Source organism: Cupressus sempervirens, chromosome 9 (assembly GCF_028749045.1).
Source record: "Cupressus sempervirens isolate cs-2001-9-10 chromosome 9, ASM2874904v1, whole genome shotgun sequence".
Lineage (NCBI taxonomy): Eukaryota > Viridiplantae > Streptophyta > Pinopsida > Cupressales > Cupressaceae > Cupressus > Cupressus sempervirens.
In genome coordinates, this window is record NC_143126.1 from 773,783,021 (window position 1) to 773,801,206 (window position 18,186).

Genomic DNA, 18,186 nt, shown 5'->3' on the forward strand with positions numbered 1-18,186 from the left:
CCAGATTGTATAAGTATAGGCTATCAATCTCATACCTTCACCTCGAACATATATGATCTCATACTCAATTGTACCACGTAAATAACACAACACATGCTTAGTTGTTGTCCAATGCATTCGCTTTGTTTAAACCATGAACTGACTAAGAGATTACTGCAAATGCTATATCTAGCCTAGTGTTGACCAAATACATATGTGAACCAATCAACTGCCTATATAAGGTCGGATCTACCTCCTTTTCCTTGGATGTATTCACCATCGTCCAATTCATGATCATGGGTGTAGACATGGCTTTTGAATCATCCATCTTGAATCTCTTCAAGATTTCATAGCAATATTTCCCTCGACCAAGGAAAATCACTCTATTTATCTAACATACCTCCATGTCTAGAAAGTAGTGCATAAGTCCCAAATCCTTCATCTTAGACTCTTCAGAAAGATCCCTCTTGCAATCCTCTATGAATCCTAGTGAACCTATAAGAAATAAGTGGTGCACATAAAGAACAAGAATGAGAACCTCACCCCTAACCACCAAGTAGTAGAGGTTAGCATCCACTTCACGCTTCAAAAAGCCCATTTCCTACAAGTATGTTTCAATGTGCTCATATCACACTCTAGGAGCCTGCTTAAATCCATACAAGGCTCTTTTTAATCTACACACGTGGGTCTCCTTGTTGTGTGCTACAAAGCCTTCTGGTTACTCTATTTGTACCTCCTTCTTCAACTCACTGTTAAGGAATGTTTTCTTGACATCTATTTGATGGATTTTCCATCCCATCTATATACTGCAAATGAGATTATAGCTCGTATAGAAGTATACCTAACCACTGGAGAAAATTTCTTTGCATAGTTTATTCCCTCCTTCTAAGAGAATCCTTTTGACATGAACCTTGCCTTGTATTTCTCGATACTACCATCTACATTGTGCTTTATCTTATAGATCCAATGTGATCCAACTCCTACCCTATCTGTTGGTCTAGGAACTACCTCCCACACATCATTATGCATTATTGAGGAATATTCCTCAACCATAGAATCTTGCCATACTTGATGTTCTACAACCTCCTAATAGTTGGAAGGCTCACTATCTATCAACTGACTAACTAATGCCACATAGTCATTGAGCTTGTTTGGTTGTCTCTATTGTCTAGTACTCTTCCTAGGAGCTCCCAAAAACTCCTGAGTATCCCTTTGTGTATAGAGGATGAAATGTCAACCTCTATGTCTTCTTGATGTATTTCCTATTGCACTAGTTGCTTCACATTTTTTGAATCTTCACCAGTTGATCCTACACTTGTACTAGTAACTATACTTGAGCATTGCTACCCTTGACTAGGCCTTGGAGCTTCTGTTGGTTGCTTAATCTACTCATCTACTGGAAAATATATGGACCTTTTAAATTCCCTGCCCTCCATGAACTTGACATCATGTCTGAAAATAATTATTTTCGTCTCCGGGATAAAAATCATATATGTCTTTGAGGTTTCATTGTACCCAACAAGGTAGCATCTCTCTGTTGTCTAATCTAACTTCGTACATGTATCATTTGGGATATTACAATATGCCAAATCCTCAAATAAAAAATTAAGATTTAAAGTACTTTCAAAAAAATTATTAAGGAAGATAAATTCATGTACATTTGGAAATATTTTTGAGATTTAATCTTAAAGTGGATAAGGAAGATAAGTTTTTGAAGTTTTTATGCTATAAATGGAATTTAGTGTGCAATAATTTTATATTAATTTAAATATTAGTAATTATAATTTATTAGTAACTTATATTACACTTCAAATTACATAAAATGAAATGATATGAACTAATATATTTTGTGAAATGATAAGGACTAATATATTTTGTGAGAAGATCAACTATAATGATTTATATTATAACAATTAATACACTATCAAATTTCTACATTTACTTTAAGCTTGTTTCTTTCTCCCAACAATGACCTATATTATAGAAGATAAGATGCCAAAATTGAATGTCATTGAAGGATGACCACATTATACAAGTTACATACCATCAGATCCCAAAGCAAGACAAATGATATCCAACGAAAATTTCTAGGGGATTTTAAAAGTAGATGTCATTTACAATTTTTTGCTTTGTGTTAGGATCTGTTTATAATTTTAGCTTCTCCCATGATCAAAATCATATAAATTTTAGTCAAAAAAAATTGTTGGGTATATTCACCTATGACCACTATTTTTTCTTAATTAGTCATGATTTTTGCTTCTGAATTAAGATTTTAAACAATTTAATTCGACATACCCTAACTTTCTTCAAGCTAGAAGGAAAGCAAATTTGAGTCTAATAAGAATTTTTAATCAAACAAAATAAAATTGACATGTGTTAGATAGTACAATTGGCAGAGATCGTGTCTAGTGACATTTGCCTGTAATAGACTGCCATAGGCCTTAGTTAACATTGGACATGGCTACCCTCCCTACAAACTGTATAGTTGATCAATTTTCAAAAAATTGAAAACATCATGAATTTTTCTAAAACTTTTAGCATCCGATCTTCATGATTTGCATAGTTTGTAGTTGAAACTAACAATTTTTTTTGAAGAAATTCACTACATTTTTTGTGAGTCTAGGAAAAAAAAAAGTTTGACTTTATTTTTGTCTTTAGTACATTTTGCCTGGAGATTAGCCCATCCCTTTAACATTACAGTTGTCTTTTTAAATGGAAAGAAATGAACTTTTTTTCTTTTGAAACATTACAAGAGCATATGTTGATAGAGCAAGTTGGGCCGGTTCTCATGAATGCATTCCAGTTAATATGTTAGATCTATCATCTTTGACCTTTTAGGTTTCCTTGAAGAAGAGGTAAAAGGCTTTTGCATTTCCATAAAATACATTATATATTTTAGAACAAGAACACAATTAAAATGGAAACATAAAATAAGAACAACATAACAAAAGCGAAGACAAGATATTTTAATGGTGGTTCTATGATTGCCTAATCCACTTTAGAAAAGAAAATCCATCTATGAATCAAATTTCTAATATTCCAAGACAACAGCAGAATTCGAGCAACATAGTTTAGATCCTTGCTTAATATGTAAATAGTTCAAATTGTGTCAAAAGCTCCTTCTTTTTTCTTTGTTGCGGGGAAATGACAGGTATAATCATTTGTCCATCATTTGCTAATTATGTCAACCGAAATTCCTTTTCACAATTACTAAGTTTTGACTTTGATTTGTTGTGCACTCAAAAAATTGTCTTATATTGGAAAAAGACTAGTTGGATATTGCAAAAGGTGTGTGCTACTAGAAAATGTAGTAAGTATCATAATGCCCTACCACAAAGTTTCTTTCCTAACACAAAATAGCTTGGAGAGGATCTTCTCGATGTCATAACTCACTAAAACTTGAAAATTAATCCTACTTACATGTGTGCTTCACCTTTGGGTCATTTCGTGGAACCAAATTGATTGATTTCTCCATTCTCTACAACCAATATATATCCAAGCAATGTGGATGTAACATTGCTAGAGCGACATAGGAAAGATGACACTCCATTAAATGCTATATATAGCTATTAGCTCACTAAGAAAATCAACATTTCGTTTACTTGTTCCATTTATCTATGCATTACATTAGTTCCAATTTATGTTCCAAATGTGTTGTAATCTTTGAAGGAAAATAAATTTATTTACTCTCAAAATATACCATTTTGTTGAGGTTACATAATATCTCTTCAAACTCAATTGTGTATCACATGCGAATCACTTTCTCAACTCTTACAACCAGTGTATTGAAACTTCATAATTTTTGTTTGTTCTTGAAAACTTAGATTTTCTTTTAACTACTCTAAGAACATAATAGTATTTATAGCATAAAAAGTAATAAATATTTTTTTGGGTATCTCTTTTCTTTTGCGAGATGTTGGAAGAAAAGGCATTTTCAAAATGTATAGGTTACCTTGTGTATTGCATATAGGTTCAAGTATTAACACATGCACATTATTGTGTTTTAACCTTATATATGGTGGAGTAATACAAAAAAAAAGGGAGACAACATAGATCCTTCTAATTGAATTTCAAATATGATTGATCTATATTGCAAGAAGTTTTAGAATTAAGAGGATGGTGAAGTTTTAGAAGTGGGTAGAAGCCCAACTTGTTGCATAATGAAGAAATTCTTATGTGAATTACAAGAAGCTAAGAAGGAAATCAAGAAAATTAGACATTAGATTGCAAGTAGAGAACAACACCATGTCACCAACATAGTTGCATTTAATAAGCATTCTCCTTCTTCTTTGGTAAAATTATATACAAACGGTTCTTATTTGGTAAAATTGTATACAGAAGGATATCTATTGTCATATTTTTTTATGTATAAGTTGATTGTATAAATTTTTATTCAGATGATTTGATCCTGTAAATTTATATTCATATGAATAATTTGTAACATTATTAATAGATTAATCATCATCAAATCAGGAAAAAAAAAAGGGGTAAAAATGATATTGTGTATGAAACAAAGTTGGTTTGTGAGCAAAAAAAGTTTTACAAAGCCAAGAAAAAAGATAGCTAACTAGAGGAAAATGGCTATAGGTACAACTGGAGATGAGTCATAGACACCAAATGAGCTCTTCCCACGTGTAAAGTATATGAATGCTCAAATGATCAGTAGATTGATATAGGTATTAGGACTACTAACATTCCATTTACTTAATTCATATCATTATTCTACTCAAATGTACGTAATTGACTCTCACATAGTGGTTTATGAAGATACTACCTTCTAAGCAATGTTAGGTGTTTAAACAAACAAATTACAACTATGTGTGATGTCTATCAAAGGTGTTTGATTCTAGAAAAGTAAAAATTACCTCATATTTGATACTATGTGTATAAGAAATGACTGATTGGGTGAATTTTATTACCCATAATTCCTTTAAATGCCCACTCTTTGTTTCTATTAACTGTAAATGTTGACACAAGGTATGTTGGCAATAGAATTGCATATGGAAGTCATGTTAAAAAATAGACAGTTGAACATTGTCATATGATTTCAAATATTAAATTGTAGGTTATAAATAGACTACGAATAATTTTCTCTATCAAACTTACAAGGTTTTAGAACATGAACCTTTATGCCTGACTTAACGAGCACACGGGAAGCTTTGACTTCCCTAGTGGGTCCCTTTTTTAACTCAACCCACCCTTCTAGGTTAACCCATCTTCATCTCCCAAACACTACATTGTTCTCTCCACAATTCCTCAATAAATGAGTACACTTTTTTTGTTGTCAAATTCCCACCCACCCACATAATTAATGATTTTCTACCCCAATCTATTGTTTTTGCTCTTTGTAATAGGAAGTAAGAACTTTATTATTCTTGAAAATATAAGGGAACCCTACCAAATGATGCAGAGATTCTTTTTATCAGGTGAGAAAGCAAAACCCATATGTATTTTTATAGTCTCTTTCAATTTTAATGTTTTGATTTGAGAATTTTTGAAAGAAATCATATATGTAATTGCTACATACCTCTAATTTTACTTCAAAAAGAAAGTTCAAGAGTAATACATAAATGTATAGCTCAGTTCACTACCCGTCTTTGAATTTTGTGCTTTGGTGGTATAAATTACACTACTTTGAATAAATTTCAGAGGTCATCCAATAATCTAAAAGGGCATAAATGTTAGAATGATCATAATCAACTTAGATCCATAGTGATGAGCTTAGTGGTTGCTCCAAAATCATAGGTTCCACCAATTATTATATTTTTCTTCCTATAGCTATTGTAAGAATAAGAAGCATGACAAACCACTATGTTGGGCATGTAGCATAGTCCATTGGACTGGATAGATTGCCAATTAACACCAACTCCACAAGCATAGTCCATTATTTTCTGAAATACTAAATTTGGGACATTAGGTTTTTCTCCACACACCAAAGAGTATATGCAATTCATTTTGATGGGGGATTTGGAGGGAATAGAGTAGTTGAATTATATGGTGGAGATGGTGGTGTTATAACTGGTGTAGTGGGGGCAGGAATACTAGGTGTTGCTGGGTTAAGAGGACTAGGAGGATAAGGCATAAAAGGTGGGGGGAAGTTTATAGTAGCAAGAGAGGGAGGTGTAGAGTAGAGTAAAGGGAGGTGGAGCGGGATAGGGAAAAATTGATGGCAGTGAAGAGCTTGATGGTGCATTAGGTAGATAGAAACCAATAGAAGGTTGGGAAATAGGGTAGTAGAATAATAAAAGGATGGACTTTGGGCTCTCCTTGTTTTGATGACTAATTTTATCTTAACTTCTAATATTGAAGCTATCCAAATAACATTCAAAACACCTAACATTGTTTTAAAAAAACCTCTGCACTGCAATAAGAACTCTTGGAACTTAGTTCATTGAATGATAAATCTAAGATATAGAATTTGATTCTATTGTACTTACTATCTATTTGCACTGAAAGGTGATTGGTCGACTAATTCGATATACTCCATAGATGCTGAAAACTTTCAAGTGATGCTAGATACACATTCTGACGGTGACTATTTTGCTACTTGTGTAGGACCAGTAAGGAATTATTACTACTTGCCAAGGAAAATTCAAGACCAGAATATTATAACAAATTTTCAAGTTGTGTTGTTTTGAAGTCTTCACAAAATTTGACATTGACTCATTTCTAAGTTGTGGAAAATCAGTGTCTTTTGTGTTTTAAATGTTTGCAAAGGGAGTGACAAATCTTCAAAATTTGGTAGAAATTGTTCACATTCTACAACATGTTCCACCATTTTTTCAAAGCTGGAAGCAATCCCACTTGATCATTTTCATATTTATTTGTGCCTTGTGGGATAAAAGTTAATTGAGCAGAACATGATGATGTCTAGAACATAATAATCTATGATGGTTTTTTAAAAAACCATCGTGTGTTGAACAAAAGTGGAAGGGTACTCTGAGTGCTATTATTTATTATTGATATAGCATTTCTATAAAGTTAATTAAACACATTAACTATTAATATGAGAACCTATCTAGCACTCACTGAATCACAGAATTCAAGTGCCAAATTGGGAAAAATAGTGGTTATTTTCCCTTACTTTCACTATAATTTTTTCCAAAACAACTTTTGTATTTCTATCTCAATGCCAAGCTTGGACAATCAACTATGCATAAACTTTGTTGTAGAAATTACCCAATATGAAAGTGCAATATTTTGAATTGACCTTTCATAACAACTTTGCAAACCTCTGTTTCAGCAAGGCATGCTTTACTCTTGGCATTTAATGAAATAGTTGATTCATGTTGGGCTCTTACTTCCAATATTGATATCAACTTTTGACACCCATATCATAATATAAATAAGAAAATATTGATCTCACTTGGAATAACCAAGAATATTTTGCACCCAACATTAATTGACAACTATTCCAAATATTCCATATCCATGAAAGATTCAACTCCATGAATTAGTACCATATCATGTTAACTTAATTCTTGCAGCCCAATAATATTGTTTTTGGTGTCCAAAAAAAGATAAGACATTCCATAATTTTCAGCCTAATAACCATGCTTGAAATTCATGTTTTTCTAAGCCAAAAAAAAAACCACCAAGGGACCACTTTTAGATTTAGGAAAACAAATTTTTGCACAAAATTAGAGCTCACCATTTTGAAGCATACAACCCCAAATTCTTGGCTCAAATCGATTACCATGTGATAACACAAATCTCAACAAAAATAGACTTTTCAAAGAAAATAATCTCTCATCTAAACTGAAACCAAGAAACCAAAGCCATATTAGATTATGGTGAAAAAATATGCATAAAACGTTAATGTAAACATTATGAATTAAATCATAAATTTGAACCAAAACAATTTTCAGCAATCCCAAGCCATATTGTTATTAAATCAACCTCTAAAAGAACACTTAGGACTGCTTTTTGTTTAGTTTTTAATTTCCAAACTCTCTTGTTTTATACCTCTCTAGATTCATTCTCAAAAGAGACATTTTTTCTTGTTCCCACTCTAGAATCTAATTTTTAATTACAAACCCAAACTATTTTTAAAACATAACCAGCATCTACTAAAACCAACACATAACTACTTTGAACTTATCTCAACTAATTAATTGGCTTATTATGTTTACATCATGTTCTAAATGTTTCATAACATAGATGTTTCCTCCACATTTTATGGACCATACATTGTAAATCTAATGCTAATTTAATACTAAATTTCGTTAAAACTTACAATTTCATGCTTACAAACCCAAAAGACCACTTGACTCAATCACTTTGAAAATGATTATGTTTCTTCATATTTGTTGTCCTCTTAGAGCTCTGCATCACTGGTTCTAATCGGTGTTGGATTCTTATGTATTATTGACCTTGTGTTGCCAATTCCAAATGTGTTGCATCTTGACATTAAAATAGGGTGGATCTTGTTTGCAGACTCACGACAATGCAAGAGTAACAATTTTTAACATAAATTTATTCAATATCAAGAGAAATTGATTCCACAATCAATTGTCTTGAAGACAATCCCATTTTGTTCCAAAATTTCAAGTGCATCTTTGTCTATGGGTAAAATCTTGATTTGGGAAATATTTATCTGCTCAAATTTATGAGTTTTAAATTAGGAGTCAGGTTTCTCTATTTACAAATGTTGGACTTTTGAAATAGCTGATTTACCATGTTTATAATAGCACAGGTTCATTTCTTCTGATCAAACACGTTGGAAATTGCATGTGTTTGTTTGTTCTTTTGGGCATTTCATTACTAATTGAAGCAAGTGAAATTTTAGATTTTGGTAAATCATGCTTTGAAATAGGACATCAAAAAGTGAATGTAGTTGTATTCAAGAATTAGCCGATCAAATAGATAAAGGTTATTTTTCATGGGGAGTTTAAAGACATTGCTTGTGGGTTTAATGAAAATGATTTTTTTTGAACTTCTAGTTTGATGTATGATGGTTGGAACCAAATGGGATGTAAGAGCTCAGTAATAAACTATTTGATGAAATGTCAAGCCAAGAAACATGTACAAAGAAAGGGAATATTTGAGGTAAGACAATGAATTCATTGTTCATTTCCGATTCATATGAATGCACAATAGTTTTTATTTGAATTGTCTTCTATTAATGGAAGAATACATAGAAGATCGAAATGGACTACTATTAGAGCTTTGCTTGGGAAATGCATGTTCTTGATGCATCGTGAAAAGTAAAGATTTTTTTTTCAAGATTCTTGACTCTGAAACTTATGAGCTTGAATGAATTTAATGATTCTAAGAAAAGTAGTGGACAATAAATTGAAATTCAAAACTAGGAAATACAAGGTCATTTGAATGCAGACTATTCAAACAGTAAAATATGTGAAGATCATGCCACATTATTTTTCATGTAGGATGATAAAGTTACTTACGAATTTAATTATTAGAATTTACCATATTCATTTTCCCCAAGAAATGTTGTCAAGAAGTTACAAGTTGTATGTTAAAGTGTTTCAGTCAAGTAATTTGTTATGTATTTTTATTGTAATATATTAGAATGAGTTTTATTACGTTTTAATAGGGTGTTTATTAATTTCAATGTTAACCTGCAATATTATTTTTAATGTGGGGACACATACTTTTTACCAAACATGTTGATGCAACATTCTAACCTATCATTTTGAGTTCCACTCAATTCTTTCTAGGTGCACATCATAATCATCCATTTTTGTTGATCATATTTATGAAAGTGTGTTCTAGTCCTTTAATCTAATGTATGTTCTTACTATTGAGCTTTGAGCTTGTTTTTCTTTTCATTTTTGATGTTGTAAGAAGTGATAGATAAATTTTCTACTTTTCACTGTTCATCAAGTCATAAAGTTGGCAGTTCAATGCTACGAATGTGGGTAATATTGAGGATTTGTCAATTTCCTTGATTTTGGTATGGCTTGGGTATGCTTGTTCAATTATAATCACTATAAAAAATGTAAGAATAGAAAACTAAATTAATCACAATTAAAATTTTAAAAACTACAAAACACTACTAAAATTGCTGATCCAATTTTTTGGTTTTTGAAATGAGGCATGTCATACATGATATATCGCTTATGATAATTTAGTTTGGTTAAAATAGGAAAATAGTAAATACGCAATGATCAAGTTCCAATTCAGTAATTATTTGAACAAATTTTTATTTCTCTTTGTTGAGAGTTTCTAAATCAACAATTCATGTTGTAGGATTAATAGCCAAGCCACTCCCTTTGCTCTTTAATGCAGATTTTTCTTAGAGCTCTTCATGTTTGGTTGATTGTGCGCATGCATTGCAGTGTTTTGTAATTTCTTTTCTTAAATTTTTATCCTTTTTTTATTAGTATAATTTATGACAGTAGCTAGGAGTTTGGCCCTTTGATAATGGAGCAACCTGATAGATACATTCTAGGTGCTTTGATAAGTATTAGTCACAAATTAATCTGGTAAGGGCTAAGGGGGTATTTAGTACATTACTTGGTAGTGTAGAGTCAAAATTTTAGTAGTAAATTGAATTTCAGGAGTGTAACATATCACATAATAGGGGTGCTTCTTTTTGTAGTGGAAAACTTTCAAAAGTGTGAACTAAATTTTAAAGAATCATAGATACATTTTTAAATTTTCATGGAAGATAATGGAACTACTATAAATAAATATTAAACAAGACCATAGTTTCATTTACATATTTTCAGAGTCTTAGAATACCTTTCCTCTAAATTGTCTTCAAACGAACCATCAAATTTATGGTTATTGGTAATTATAAGCATAGTAAGGATCAAATTCATGGTAAGACGTAAATTATGTAGACTACTAAGTGTATTATATCATGTATGGATACTTTCTTTTCTAATTCTAACATTTTTTTCTACTAGATGGATGTCAATTGGTCTTGCGTCATGGATGGAGTCATTAAACAACATCCTCATGGAAAGTTTTCGTACAAAGACCTCTCATGGGAGAAATATGTCTATAAAGGCTTAGAATTATTTTAAACTTGGATTGAGGCCAATAGATTGAATGATTTTACTGAGGGAGAAAACTCAAGGGAGTCATACCCAACCTTCTTTTACAAAAGTCATAATAAGAAGAATCCTTTGCATTTAGATATAAAAACCAGAATTAATAGCTTTTCAGAATATAAGATGTACGAATAAGGATAATGAACTACTAAATACAAATTTTTATACTCATATTAGTGATTTGAAAATAATGTCTCTAATGATTAGTTAACTATACTTAAATTTTTGAATGTTCTTATTGAATTTAATAGGTACTGGTGTGCATATGGACCAAGTGATTATAAGGGAAAAAATGTGACACCTTTTGATTCTTCCTTAGTGCCTAAAATAGGGAAGTGTAGTAGACCTAGTCGTAAACATACACAATCTAGTTGCACCTATCATTTTAGCACACAGATAACAATTTGTAAGCCAAACCATGTGCTAATATGGTATCACTAGGTTCAACATGTGGATAGTGAAGGAAAAATTTGTCATGGTCAAATTAATAATGAGTTTTTAGGAACAAGGTCCTTTTTTGCACCATATATTAGCAAACAATTACATCAATGGGTGGAGTCATTACTATTGCTTGGCATGTCCACAGATGTGGTGCATAAAAAACATAAACAAATGGTGCATGAAAAGATGACCATGTTTGAGGGTCAAACTTGTAGGGATTATTTTCTTACAATGGATGATATTGTAAATATTAATCGCAAAATTAATACATTAAGATATGTGTTAGATAGTAACGATACTCGTTCAGTGTAACAATGGGTTTTGGGAAATCTAGATAAGTGGTTTGCATATCAGCAATATAGTGCCACTATTGTTGATGGAGATGACCATATCCCATTTGTTTTGGGGATTCAATTACCAGAGTGACTTGATTGGATGCTCCATTATGGCCATAATAACATATTAGCAATGGATTCTACATTTGGTATGAATGCAATGACAGTATATTAGTATTATTTTATTATAGAGTTGAATTTAATTTTTGTATTCTCAATTAAATATAGTATTGATATATCATACCCCATGTCTTATGACAGATTCAATTATATACAATCCTTGCATTCAATTCAAAGCATATCGGGTTGCCTATGGCATGGGTCATTATGTCAAGGTCTTGTGCATATGATATTGTATATTGGATGCATATACTTCTCCAACGGGTTCACTTGAATAATATTGGTTGGAGATTAAACGCATTTATGGTGGATGATGCAAGTGTCGAGATCAAAGCTATCAGGTATTTCTATTTTCTTCAAAACCTTATTTTTATGTAAATGCCATATTTCTATTTTATTTTAGGACATTAATAGAAGTGTCCTTTAAACTAAGACACTTCATTCTGACATATGTTTGGATCTTAGTAATTTTTCTTTGATGAATGCTCTTTTTTCTATAAAGAATTATTAAGAGTTTTTTAATCCCTATTTTTTGGCACCATTAACTGTTTATCACAACTAATATCATGTGTTTCCTTTGGATCATTGTTCTATCCATGCCCGCTATTTGACACTATAGCAATGATTTCAACTTACATGAAATTTAATGGTTATTCATTTTACATATGACCTACCCTTTGTTAATATATGGTTGTCCATTAATAACATATGAACGTTGTTTTGATGTGATAAAAATATATTTATATCATTTTCACTAGGTCTATTTGACTTAATGTTTACATAATAATAATAATAATTATTATTAGATCAAACTAGCCTCACTTCATTGAATTACAAAATATAGAAAATGTTGACCACAATAGCAGCCAAAAGGTGAATTTAAGCTATTATATCCACCTTTATAACATTTTCCATAATATGCAAAGTTTCATAGTACTTGTCTAAGACTCTAAAGAGACAAATTTAGTCACAAAATGAAGCTTATACAAAAAGGAAATTACAAACACAATTACTGCATCTTTATTGCATCTTTTTGTAACACAATACGAGCACATCAACATTGAATGGTGAAAAATCTCTCCAAAACATGACACACACACAAAGAAGGCATCATTCATACCTTACCCTTACAATGTAAGTACCACTAGGTTTTCCATAACTTTTGCAAATATTTTCAAGAGGGTTGCCAAATGAGCACCATAGATTTTTAGTGGTCTGTACTTACATTCACCTATATTTTACTTTTCACACCAAGGAACCCATCTCTAGTTTTTGTGACTATATTCTTTGATCCCTCAACAACCCTAGTTGCACCTTGTTCTAGTGGAAGAATTACATCAAATCTGTCTACTCCAAACATTCCAAGATTGCATAAAGTAAAGGTTCTTGAATTATATTCTTGAGGTTGAAGTTTCTTTGCATGAGATTTCTCAACAAGATCCTTCTGCCTTCAAGAAATTAAATATAGGTTTTCCTTATCCGCATCTTGAAGAACAAGATTTATATAAGTCCTCCATTTTTTATGACTGCAACTATGATATTTGTGCTATTGTTATAAGTAAAACTTTGATCAGCCTTGCAGCTTGAGTTGACAATCAGATGTTGTGCTAAAGGCATTGTAGTTGTCTTTTCTAGTAGATAATTCATGGTCACCCCCTTGGATTTCCCATTTTTGTAGAGAGAATCTAGAGCATTTGTAGTGATAGAGTACCCAACCTAGAATGTAGGAGCTGAAAGGATCTCTACCATATTTCTTGCCACAACCACATGTATTGTTGTAAAAGGCACCATGGTTCCTAGAAACACAAGTGTTTTCTAAGAAGCCACAAGTTTAATAACAACAACAAAAGTAGTGGATGGTTTGGGTTTAGCCATGACACTAACATATGGAGAAGGTATTATTATAATATTTTCTACACTCTCAATTTCAAAGATGGTAATTTATCCTTTAGGTCCAGATCCCACAATATTAGCTAGATCAACCTTGTATTGTTTAACCAATTTTTACTATTCAATATACATGTAATTTATCTATCATGTCTTTGTAGGCCTCAAGTTGCATCAAGTTATAATTTACTTATATCTTTTAATAGGTAAGTTCTCATAACTTCTTTTATAATCATATCTCATAAAGGAGAGTAAATACATCTCTTTGACAATGTACGAAACCATTAAAAAATAGTTTTAAATACTAAATGTATAATATTTATGATGCAGAGAAGTATTTGAATGTGATGTGTATCTATGTTCTTGGCATGTTAGACGTGCATGGTTGAAAAACTTAATTGCAAAGGTCAAAGATAATGCAATTAGACAAGAAATGTTTGATAGGCTTGGATATATCATGCATCATTAAGTAAATGAAGATTCAACAAGGAATGATGTCCACATGTTTATTAAAGACTTTAAATACACACAACCCCATTTGTTGATTATTTTAAGAGTTGATGGTCTGAAAGATTGAGTATGTGGACTAGATGTTGCCATACACTCAAGCATGCAGGGCAAGAAACAAATGAAACCATAGAGTCATACCACTCACACCTAAAAAGACGATTCTTAAAAGTAGTAGAGTGTGATGCAAATTGTTGTGTTGATTGGTTGGTGCGTCAACTAACAACACATGTTTATATCTATTATTGGTGGGTACAAATCAGCAAGAAGCATGGTTTCTATACGAACTTTGAAATTGAGAAGATTGAAAACACATCTTGGGTTTGAGCATTACAAATTCTAGATGAAAATGTTACATTTAGTGATCTTGATGATTGTATAGCATGGGTTACAAGTCAAAGTGATACTTATTTTCGATATGAGGTGTATATCTCATCACATGATCTATGTACATGTGCTCTTGCAACTTTTCAATACAAGGATACATGTGCAAGCATGTGATCAAGGTGAACTTAATGTGTGTGTGTGTGTGTGTGTGTGTGTGTGTGTGTGTGTGAGAGAGAGAGAGAGAGAGAGAGAGAGAGAGAGAGAGAGAGAGAGAGAGAGAGAGAGAGAGAGAGAGAGAGAGAGAAAATTTGTCTAGTAATAATTTGCATGTAGACTTGGATTATCTTGCTACAGCAGTTCATTCCACAGAAGAAAGATGCCCAGTCGGTGTTTCTAATCATTTGGTATGACAAAAAAGTTTATTTATTTATTTTACTGGTATAAGATTCTTGACAAATCATATGTTTAAATGTGTTTCATTATCATTGTAGGAAGTAACTGAATTAGATGGGATTGGAGATAACAAAAATTGTCAACTATTGGATGATCACTCGATATGTACACAGGTGAAATAATAATTACATATTGATGATTTTTATTCTTATTCCTAAAATTATATGTTTAACTTTTTGTGGACGATAGAAAACAGCGATGAGAATGTAGTGGTAGAAATAAAGTTGGAAATACACAACGAGATTCAAGGAATGACTAGTACATCTGATCTAGCAACACTTTCTTTCATTTGAAATTTTTTGAAGGACTTGACAAATAAAGTCAAAAGTAGAAAAATATCATCCCACCTTGGATTAGACTATCCAAGTGTGCATCCATTTCATCCCATACAAGATGGATTTGGAAATACTCTTCGTTGACAAAGGGACTTAATTGAATGCATGAATAGAAGGAGAAAAACAAGTATCTTGAATCAAACACCCACATTTCCACAAATTCCATAAAATATTAAGTGTCAAAATTGGATTGATGATCTTGATAGGGCAAATGAATGAGATAAGGATCACTCTAAGTACAATGAACACATGGTTGACATGGTTAATATCATAGAGTATGGGAGCATGCAAGATACTAATGCAAACACATTGGATTTGATTGAAAATGCATGATATGGTATCATCATACTTGTTTGTGTTGTATTGTAAGCAAATTTTAGATTTTGTAATGCTATGTTGTTATTTTGGGCATGTACAAACACAATTAAATTTTTAAAGATAGTTTATGAAATTCCACAACTTGAATTATCTTTGATGCATTCTGTCAAATTGTTCACATTCCTTGTTTATTCTTCCATATTTTGATATATGTCTACTAGCAATTTTCAGCTATAATATTTAACAAAAAAAAAATCTTTACATTATGATTTAATGGATATACATGTCCAGTTTCAAGTCTCCCATTTTTTGCCAGTTGTGGGGATGATGTTAAAGGTTTTGGAATGTAGATTTTGGAAGTTGATAAAGCTTCTCATTCTTGGCATTTGAATCAATATTATTTATAAACTACTTTTATAGCTCTTGAATCTGCACAAGAAGAGAGGATGTTAGCAAAGGGATGTTATATCTTGCTTAAAAACCTGTACATTTTATATACTTTATAGTTTTTAATCATCCTCAACAAATCTATTTTGTGCATTTCCTTTCATAATTGTGCTTTGTCTATGATTTTATATGATGTATTATATCCACCAAAATTTCTAACTAACATGGAATATAAACCAGCTACATGTTTTGATTAATGTTCATAAACAATTTCTGAACTCCATTTTACACAGCCACCATAATAGAATGTTGTTGTTGTTATAAAACATGGTCTTATAGCTATCATTTTCTTTTTCTTGAAAATCTAAGTCTTTTAAGAATAAAGTAAAAAGATAAATATAGTGAAGATATCCTATAACCTGTTAAAGCTATCCTGTAACATGTTAAAGCAGTTAAACACTTTGCATGTTCTGTCCATGATTCCAAGTTTATCTAAGATTGGCTAATGGTTTGCAAAGAAAAATTGTAAGGGAAAAAAAACCATATAATTTATCATTTTCCTTTTCTAGAAAATCTAAGTCTTTTAAGAATAAAGTAAAAAGATAAATACAGTGAAGATATCTTGTAACCTATTAAAGCAGTTAAACACTTTGCATGCTCTGGCCATGATTCCAAGTTTATCTGAGATTGGCTAATGGTTTGCAAAAAAAATTGAGTAAGGAAAAATAACCATATAATTTTTAAATTTTGGTTTCTTAAAAACTTTGCCAACATACCTTCATTGAATTTTGAATCTTCACAAACTAAAACTGAAAAATTATAGTGAATAATGTTGTAAGAAAGAAGTCACAGTAATAAGATATATAAAGAACAAACAAAGACTAAAAAGTTCAATGCTCACTTGATATAATCTTGATTTTGTTACATATAAATTGTTTTGAACGTCCTATGTAAATAGAAGAAGCAAGAAGCTCATATCAGAAAATAATTTTACATTTTACCAAATTCATTATATTTATCAATCAACAAAAATTACCATATAATTTTTTCAAATTACTATATTTATTATATTTATTTTTTTTAATTTAACTATTTATTATTGTAAATATTATCGTTTATTGATTAATGTTAATAGGCTACCTTTTGACTTATTTTATTTATAAAATATATTCATATGATTTATTTTAGAAAGATTACATGTTTTATCTAAAACATATAATTAAATAACAATACATATATTTTAAATATAATATTTTAATGTCATTATTAATTTTTATTATGAAATAATGTTTAAAACAAATTAATTTATAGAATATAAAAACTAATATTTCAATGAGTGAATTTTATAAAATTATCACTTTTAAACATAATAATCTATGTTATTAAATATCAAACATAGTAAAATAATTGGAAGAACATTATACGAATCCCTATGTACATCGTAAGTTTCAACCAACGATGAAAAGTGTTAAAATATTCAACAACAATGGACCCACTTGCATAAGAAGTAAAAGAAAGTTAAATTTGTACTCACGAGATCCAAACAGAAAAGTACACATGCCAAACACCGCCGTCAAATGCAAGTTAAAAAATTGAAAGCAAAGTTAAGTTAGGGAGGGGCCCACAACCCAGCCACCGAAGCACTCAAAAGGTTTGAGTGTGCTGGTTAAGCCTGGTCGAAGCTTTATCATATGGTCTATAGATAATTTCATCTGCCAAACCTACAAGGTTTTAGAACATGAAGTTTTATCATATGATCTAGATGGATATTCTAATCCCAAGAGCCACTTGTATGCATTGTTGATATTGTTCACTCACTTTTCTTACACATTGTTTATATAATTCACATATTTTTCTTACACAAAGGGTTTTTGAAGCTTAACTTAGATTCTTCAAAGATCGGTAAAATCTAAAATGGTTAAAAAAAAATTATTGTATTCAAATTAATGTTAAATTGCATCAGTGGCAACAAATTTCATTCTAGTTATTGTTGAAAGGGTGTTCTACTGTTGTCTGATATTTGATGAAAAGGTATGGTTGATTTAAAAATCTCATTGATTTGAAAAGGTATGCTAT

General features: G+C 31.0%; 1 pseudogene; it reads right to left on the reverse strand.

Moving 5' to 3' along the window:
• Positions 1-13,023: 13,023 nt before the first annotated feature.
• Positions 13,024-13,900, reverse strand: LOC149541001 (dihydrolipoyllysine-residue acetyltransferase component 4 of pyruvate dehydrogenase complex, chloroplastic pseudogene; annotated as a pseudogene).
• Positions 13,901-18,186: the final 4,286 nt, after the last annotated feature.